The sequence below is a fragment of the Ananas comosus genome, linkage group 10, assembly GCF_001540865.1.
Source record: "Ananas comosus cultivar F153 linkage group 10, ASM154086v1, whole genome shotgun sequence".
In the NCBI taxonomy this organism is placed as follows: Eukaryota; Viridiplantae; Streptophyta; class Magnoliopsida; order Poales; family Bromeliaceae; genus Ananas; species Ananas comosus.
This window is the reverse complement of record NC_033630.1, coordinates 7,897,873-7,907,101: the sequence shown is the minus strand read 5'-3', so window position 1 is coordinate 7,907,101 and position 9,229 is coordinate 7,897,873. Positions and strand designations below refer to the sequence as shown.

Genomic DNA, 9,229 nt, shown 5'->3' with positions numbered 1-9,229 from the left:
TGTGAACAGTGGATCCCCTGTATTTGTGGCGGATCTGACGTCCTCTGGGGTCAAGGCTTTCAAAAAAAAAAAAAAAAAAAAAGGCACTTCCGCATCGATTTTAAAAACAAAAGGGATCCCGGGACATGACATAGCTTCGCTAAGATAATAAAAAACTTAGGAACGGATTGATTCAAGAGTGATTGAGATATAGCTTGGCTAAGAAAAGAAAAACCTTTGGGGCGGATTGCAAAGAAAATGGATAGTAAAATAGTAAGTAGAAATGAAACATGTGTGTTTCATTATCGCATTTACTTGATGCTTACATAGTAAATATTGTGTACTAGTATGCTTATGTTGTCTCCTTTGGACCCGATGGGTCGAGCTCTTTCCTTAGGTGGTCGTACCCACTGAAAACTATATTTATAGTTCTCACCCTGTCACGCCCGGGTACCAGCGTAAGCATAACCGGTACGTGCACAGACCCGCCATACACCTGCAGTATATAAGGCGTCTACAACCAAGCAAGTCGATAAGAAGAAGATCATAGAGAATTCTATCTCGATATCAGAGCAAAGTACCAGTCAACAATACTATCAACAATAGAGTAAAGGAGTATAGTCCAGAAATCTCAACCAAAAGATGAGTATCACAACTAAAGTATCTGATCCATATAGTAAATATACAGTACTGGGTATACAAAAAGTAGGTACAATGGTAGTCTCTCTACACATAAGGACATCACCCTCGGCCGTAGCCCGAGTAACAAGGTGATCGACTAGCACGCTCCTAGTAGTGCCTAGCTAGGCGCGACTCCCTTGCCACGATCCCTAGCCTCTCCTGTAGATGGCTCTGTAAAAACAATCATAAAAAGGGCGTGAGAACTATTAACAATAGTTCCCAGTGGGTAAGCCGCCAGCCTCGGCGAATTACATCACTAGGCTCATGATGTACTAAATGAAAGCGAAAGCAATAATTGCATGATATATAATTATGCAATACTAACAGGTAATGAGTATGTAAGCAACATGTAATCATGATTTCTGCAGTGATGAATCAACTGAATAATTGAAGTATCGCAACTACTATAAACATAACCATAAACATACTCATAGAAGTGTAAGTACTACTGTACACTACAACTGATACTCATTCATTACTATCATTATCATTTTCACTTTCATTTTCATTCACTAGGACCAACTCAAGGTAGTCCAGCTTGCGCCGCGCCTAATGGCCCCGTGGTAGTATACACTCCCCACGGCAATCCACTTCGGCACCCAATCCCGCACGGGCGAGCAACTGTCGCGTAGGCCAACTCCGGAGTGCCGGCTTGGAGGGAGCTACCCTCACAAGCGTGTGCGAATGAGCACGATGGCAAGCAAGCAAAGTCCATTATCCACATGTCTCAATTTTCATATTTTCACATGCAAAGTTCAGAACCCTCGATCCTCTGATCGGAATATCAATACACAAATAGTAACAAAAGCTAGTATCCACTAGATTGTAAACATGTAAGGGTAAAGCTAAATCACATAGCATTATAATCTTTCCACTAGTATGGCACTATCAACATAGTCATGAGCATGTCATAGTTCTCTATATGAGAGTCAGGAGAATATCATTGTTCTCTACTTTAAAGTGCATCCTACACTTGTTCATAAGTCATTCAACTGAATTGACTATAAATGTAAATACTTATAGAGACTTCATTTCGAATATGTTCAACAATATGATGACGAAAGTCAAGCTCTTTATCATTCACATAAGCACAATAAGATCATTTCTATATTACATATAGAACATAGGGGAGTTTCACTTGCTCTGGTTAGGTCCGACCCACCTAGTACTAGGCTCCAACTATCCACAAGAAGTCCCACAAACGGCTCAACGAAGCCCCAATGCTGCTGAAAAACAAACGTCAAGATCGGATTAAATCTACGGCCGAAATGTCCGATTTCGGCTCAATTCACATCTCGTATCAAGTAGTAACATAAATCGCTGTTTTGGTTCACTTTAGTACCTCCAATTAAGTCTCTAAAGGCTTCCCAAAGCCAACCAAGGATGACCCAAAGGTCAGTCGAACTCCCGCTGCGATCAACACCAATACGACATCAAAATCATCATATAATAGCAAATATAGTCGGAATCTTGCGAATTCAGTTTTCTAACTGAAATCCCTGCTTACCTCAGGTTAGAATACCTTCCAAACCAACTTCTAAGAGTACAAGTTCAGCTCAACGAGGCTCGAAGACCTGCTGCGAAGAAATAATCCCGAAATTGCATCAATTCGCGCAAATAAGTGCAATTAGTTCTAATTTAGCTTCATAATTGGCTAAATATTCAATTAAGCTTCAAAGTAGCTTATCCCTGGTCTAAGAAGGTTAATTCACAGCTAATTAACTCATTTATAATAGCTGAATTCTCAGTTTAGCACAGCCAAGAGCAAAAATCCGAAATCGCTACTCAAATCGACGAATAGAACGTCGATAACGACAAAAGTGAGTCGATTACCTTCTTAAGCTTCCAACCAGTGACCTGCTGATCCAGGGCTGCGAAAACCTGTCCAAAACACTCTCCCACGCGTCCGCGAAAGCTCTGCGACGCTCGCAAACAGCGAAGAACAAGCGCGGCGACGAAAACGGTGCAAAACGGCGACTTTTCTCTAGAGAGAGAAAAACCCTAGAGAGAGAGGAAGAGAAAAATGGGAGAACCCTTCTCTGGACTCCAGACCCTTCCACAGTGCTCCTGGAGTCGTGCTGGGGGTTATAGATAGGGATCAAAATGTGAAAAGACCAAAATAGCCTTGCTGCCACGAATTGCCACTGTGTACCGGTACACCATTGCGGCTGTACCGGTACAGCAAGCAGAAAAGGCTGATTTTCGCCAGTTCAATGCACTTTCTCACTTCTCGCATTCCAAACATCCTCTAACTTATCCAAACACTTGTTCTAACCTTTTAGAACATGTAGGAGTGATCCACACACCATTCCACATACTCGAACTCCGCAATTTGCAAAAGTTCAGTGTATTACATTCACCCCTCCTAAAAAGAAGTTTCGTCCGCGAAACTTGTAAACACTTACCTCACGATTCCATCGAGAATAGATAGGGATAATGCTCTTGCATTGCACTCTCCAGTTCCCAAGTGGCTTCTCGTTCCTCGTGATTACTCCAAAGGATCTTCACGTAGGGTATCTCGCGATTTCGAAGCCGTTTTACTTCCCGTGCTAGGATTCTCACTGGATGCTCCTCAAAGCTCAAATCCTCTCGTAAATCTACTGGAGTACTGTCCAATATATGGGTCGGATCAAAAACATACTTTCGAAGCGTCGATACATGAAATACATTGTGTACTCCCGAAAGATTCGGCGGCAACGCAAGCCGATACGCTACGGGGCCTATCCGCTCCAACACCTCGTAGGGTCCAATAAATCGAGGGCTCAACTTTCCTCGAATGCCAAATCTCTTAACTCCTTTCGTCGGGGAAACCTTTAGGAATACATGATCGCCAACTTGAAATTCCAATTCTCGCCGACGTTTGTCCGCATAACTCTTTTGTCGACTTTGAGCTGTCAGTAGACGTTCTCGTGCAAGTCGAACTTTAGCTTCAGCCTCTTGTAATACATCTGGACCCAAAACCAATCTCTCACCCACTTCACTCCAATGAAGTGGTGATCTACACTTTCTACCATACAGGGCTTCAAACGGTGCCATCAGAATACTTGCGTGATAACTGTTGTTATAAGCAAATTCAGCCATAGGCAAAAACTGTGGCCAACTGCCCTGGTAATCAATCACACAGGCCCGTAACATATCCTCAAGGGTCTGGATAGTACGCTCGGACTGCCCATCACTCTGGGGGTGGAAAGCAGTACTAAAATCCAGTCGGGTACCCATGGCCTCCTGTAAGCTCCTCCAAAAATGTGAAACGAATCGGGTGTCTCGGTCCGAAACAATAGAAGCAGGTACTCCATGTAATCGCACAATTTCATCAAGGTACACTTGTGCGAGTTTCTCTCCTGACCAAGTCGTGTGGATTGGAATAAAGTGGGCAGATTTAGTCAATCGATCAACAATTACCCAAATTGCATCGTGACCTGCTTGTGAGCGAGGTAATCCAACGATGAAATCCATAGTGATCCTCTCCCACTTCCACACTGGTATGGGTAAGCTCTGAAGTTTCCCCGCAGGAAGTCGATGTTCAGCTTTAACCTGCTGACACGTTAAGCACTTAGCCACGAAGTCCGCAACTTCCTTTTTCATTCCAGGCCACCAGTAAGTTAACTTCAAATCCTTATACATTTTCGTACTCCCAGGGTGTACAGTATACGGCGCCCGATGTGCTTCTGCAAGAATCTCTTCTTTAATACCAGAATCTGCCGGTACACAGAGCCTATCACCGAATTTCAACAATCCCTGATCATCTACTCGAAAATCACTATCATGATCAACAGTGATCTTATCTCGAATCTTCTGCAGGAATTCATCTTGAGTTTGCTTTTCCTTAATTCGATCGATCAGGGTAGGTTGCACCACTAATGACATAAGTCTCCAAGGCGTATCAGGAGCTACAACTTCCAAATTCAATTGCTCCATTTCCTTTACCAACAGTGGTTGCATTGTTATCGACATCGCCAAATTTTCCGTCGATTTTCGACTTAGAGCATCTGCTACGACATTAGCTTTTCCAGGATGATAGAGGATGGTCAAATCATAATCCTTGAGCAACTCTAACCATCTACGTTGTCTCAAGTTTAATTCTTTCTGAGTAAACAGATACTTTAAGCTTTTATGATCTGTATAAACTTCGCAACGCTCGCCGTAGAGGTAGTGGCGCCAAAGCTTTAAAGCAAATACCACAGCTGCTAACTCAAGATCATGTGTAGGGTAGTTCTTTTCATAATCTTTCAATTGGCGAGAAGCATAAGCAATTACTCTGCCATTCTGCATTAGAACACACCCTAATCCATTCAGTGACGCATCGCTGTAAATCACATAATCCACTCCAGTAACAGGCAAAGCCAGAATCGGGGCGGTAGTCAACCGTTCCTTCAGCTCTTGAAAGCTTCTTTCACAGGCTTCATTCCACAGAAATTTAGCTCCTTTATGTGTGAGTCGAGTGAGAGGAGTAGACATCTTTGCAAATCCTTCTACAAATCTTCGGTAGTATCCCGCCAAACCAAGGAAACTCCGAATTTCTGTGACACTGGTCGGCCTAGGCCAATCTTTAATCGCTTCAATCTTCTTGGGATCCACAGCTATCCCAGTTTCAGAAATCACATGGCCCAGAAATGCCACTTCTTGAAGCCAAAATTCGCATTTCTTTAACTTGGCAAATAGTTCCTTTTCTCGAAGTACTTGTAACACTACTCTCAAATGGTCTTCATGCTCCTTGTCACTTCGAGAATATATCAAGATGTCATCAATAAACACTACCACAAATCTATCCAAATAGGGCTTAAAGACACGGTTCATTAAATCCATAAAGGCTGCTGGGGCATTAGTCAATCCAAACGGCATGACTGTAAATTCATAATGCCCATACCGTGTTCTAAAAGCAGTCTTAGAAACATCTTCAGGCTTGATCTTGAGCTGATGATACCCAGATTGCAAATCAATCTTGGAGTATACTTTCGATCCTTGCAGCTGATCGAATAAGTCATCAATTCTGGGCAATGGATATTTATTCTTGATTGTGACTTTGTTGATTTCTCGATAATCCACGCACAATCGAAGAGATCCATCCTTTTTCTTGACAAATAACACCGGTGCTCCCCAGGGCGATACACTCGGTCGAATAAATCCTTTATCTAAAAGATCTTGTAACTGTGCCTTCAGCTCTTTCAATTCAGCGGGTGCCATCCTATAAGGCGCTTTAGAAATAGGGGTAGTCCCAGGGACAAGATCTATCACAAACTCAACTTCCCTATCAGGTGGCATGCCCGGCAATTCAGCTGGAAACACATCCCCGAATTCTCGCACAACCGGGATATCATCAATCTTGACGGCTTCTCCGTCACTCACAGAAATGCTAGCCAAATAGGCTACACAACCTCTCCGTATCAACTGTCGTGCTCGCGAAGAGCTAATGGTCATTGCGAACAATGAACTCTGACACCCCTTATAAACAAACTCCTGTTGACCCGGTTCCCTAAAGGTCACCGTTCTGTTCGTGCAATCTATGGTGGCATAATACTGTGTCAACCAATCCATACCCAATACTACATCAAACTCACCTAGTTTGTGTAGTGCCAATAAATCCACTGGCATAATCCAGTCGCCTACCCTAACTGGGCAGCGAGGGCAAAACTCACGAACATCTAGGGTATGGTCAGGTACAATCACTCGTCCCAGATGCAAAGTAGGTGCTAAAGGAATGCTATGCAACTCGGCGAACTGCCGATCAATAAAAGAATGCGAAGCACCAGTATCAAATAATGCACGAACACGAATATCATAAAGCATAATAATACCTGCTACGACCTCCTGTGCTGCTGCGGCGCCCTCGGTCTGGGCGGCATACATCCGCCCACTCGAACCCTGCTGCGAACTCTCTGACTGCCGCTGTCCTGGTGGTCGCCTAGACTGATAGGGTGCTGTCGGGGTCCCCTGGCTCGGAGCTGAAGATGCAGGTGCAGTCGCTGACGAGGGTGCAGGCAAAGAACCTCTCGGGCACTCTGAACGAAAGTGGCCCTCCTGGCCGCAAAGAAAGCACCTGCCCCCACGCTGTGGACACTGTGGCGGTACGTGAGGCCCACCACAGATAACACAACGCGGTGGTCGACGACGCTCGGGTGCTCCACGGGGTGCTGAAGAACCTCGACCCCTCGACTGACCTGACTGTCCCCTCGGATACTTCGGTGGTCTCCTGAAAGGTTGCTGACCACTGCTCTCTGCTGTTGGCCTCTTTCCCTTGTTTCTATCCACAACGTCTCTTTCTTTCATAATCTCTGCCCCTTTTTCAACGATCAAGGCCCGGTTCACTACATCCCGGTAAGTGGATAGGTTTGACGCCTGGACCAATCGAAAAATCGCAGGTCGCAAACCTACCTCAAAAATGCGAGCCTTGTCCTCATCATCTCTAACCACAAAAGGAACGCAGTGCAGTAATCGGGAGAACTCTCGCTCGTACTCTGCCACTGTCCTGTCCCCCTGCCTCAGGTTTCTCAGATCCCTTTCCATCTGTCTCTTTACACTCTGAGGAAAATAGGTCGTCAACAACAAGTCCTTGAACCTGTTCCACGTGATAGCAGACAAATCAGCACGGGGATCCTCCCGTATGTCCACCCACCACCTGTAAGCCTCGCCGTCAAGGTGGTGCGTCGCAAACCAAACTCGATATCGCTCCTCGACGAAGGTATCATAGAATAGCTTCTCCATGTGCATTAGCCATTTCTCGACCACCCAGTGATCTGCTTTCTCCCCGTCAAAGACACGAGGGTTGCAACGACGGAATTCATTCAGTTGTTCCATCATCCGCTCTCGCTCCTCAACCCCCACCATCTCGGGTAATACTGTCCCTGATGCTGCTACAGGTACTGGTGGTGGTACTATTGTCACCTGTCGCATCTCTGCCCTCGGAGCTACTGGGGGTGTGTCCAGTACAGGTGACTGTGCTCTCACGGTCGCATCCCTGTCCAGTACTGTAGGTATAGGATCCGGAATCTCCCTGTCAGTCGTCTGTCGCAATAGTAAATCCTCTAACCTCTTCATCCTATCTTCCTGCCGACGCGCGGCATCCATCTGCTGTCGCGCGGCCGCAGCCTGCTGAGCAACCAAATCTGTCAGCTTCGCAAGCTGATCCTGCAACTCATGGATCCCACTAGATCCCGAAGTAACAGAAGTCCCCACTTCCTCCGCATCAACTGCCTCAGCTGCCCCGGCGGCTTGCGAACGAGTCAACGGCATCTTAAACTGCAGCACAAAACAAACATAGGTCAACAAATCCTATACTACTGAACCCTCATTGAGGATATAAACCAACTAATTAAGCGAAAGCAATGAGAGGTAACGCATACTAACTTCCGATGTCACGTTGTCGGCCGCCAACGTGACCCTCTGCAAAGTTAGTAATTGTACATCCCGATCAAACTCCTACTATTCGGAGTTTATAAGTACCCAATCAAAACACTTTCGCTAACAACAACCTCAACTAGACATCGTCTCTCGCGAGCCTATCCTTATAGTCCAACCAGCCTAAGGTTTGCTAGGTCTTCTAGGACTCAACCCTAGGCTCTGATACCACTATTTTCTGTCACGCCCGGGTACCAGCGGAAGCATAACCGGTACGTGCACAGACCCGCCATACACCTGCAGTATATAAGGCGTCTACAACCAAGCAAGTCGATAAGAAGAAGATCATAGAGAATTCTATCTCGATATCAGAGCAAAGTACCAGTCAACAATACTATCAACAATAGAGTAAAGGAGTATAGTCCAGAAATCTCAACCAAAAGATGAGTATCACAACTAAAGTATCTGATCCATACAGTAAATATACAGTACTGGGTATACAAAAAGTAGGTACAATGGTAGTCTCTCTACACATAAGGACATCACCCTCGGCCGTAGCCCGAGTAACAAGGTGATCGACTAGCACGCTCCTAGTAGTGCCTAGCTAGGCGCGACTCCCTTGCCACGATCCCTAGCCTCTCCTGTAGATGGCTCTGTAAAAACAATCATAAAAAGGGCGTGAGAACTATTAACAATAGTTCCCAGTGGGTAAGCCGCCAGCCTCGGCGAATTACACCACTAGGCTCATGATGTACTAAATGAAAGCGAAAGCAATAATTGCATGATATATAATTATGCAATACTAACAGGTAATGAGTATGTAAGCAACATGTAATCATGATTTCTGCAGTGATGAATCAACTGAATAATTGAAGTATCGCAACTACTATAAACATAACCATAAACATACTCATAGAAGTGTAAGTACTACTGTACACTACAACTGATACTCATTCATTACTATCATTATCATTTTCACTTTCATTTTCATTCACTAGGACCAACTCAAGGTAGTCCAGCTTGCGCCGCGCCTAATGGCCCCGTGGTAGTATACACTCCCCACGGCAATCCACTTCGGCACCCAATCCCGCACGGGCGAGCAACTGTCGCGTAGGCCAACTCCGGAGTGCCGGCTTGGAGGGAGCTACCCTCACAAGCGTGTGCGAATGAGCACGATGGCAAGCAAGCAAAGTCCATTATCCACATGTCTCAATTTTCATATTTTCACATGCAA

General features: G+C 45.2%; 1 long non-coding RNA gene across 2 annotated transcripts; it reads right to left on the bottom strand.

Annotated features, from left to right (window-relative positions):
* Positions 1,849 to 2,654, bottom strand: LOC109716739. 2 transcript variants are annotated; one of them, XR_002218024.1, is made up of 3 exons: positions 2,168 to 2,311; positions 2,003 to 2,070; positions 1,849 to 1,886 (listed from the first exon to the last, which is right to left on the bottom strand). It is a non-coding gene; the product is annotated as an uncharacterized LOC109716739 (long non-coding RNA). The 2 variants fall into 2 exon arrangements; XR_002218023.1 differs by lacking the exon at positions 1,849 to 1,886 and adding an exon at positions 2,494 to 2,654 and having other exon boundaries at positions 1,900 to 2,070; positions 2,168 to 2,234.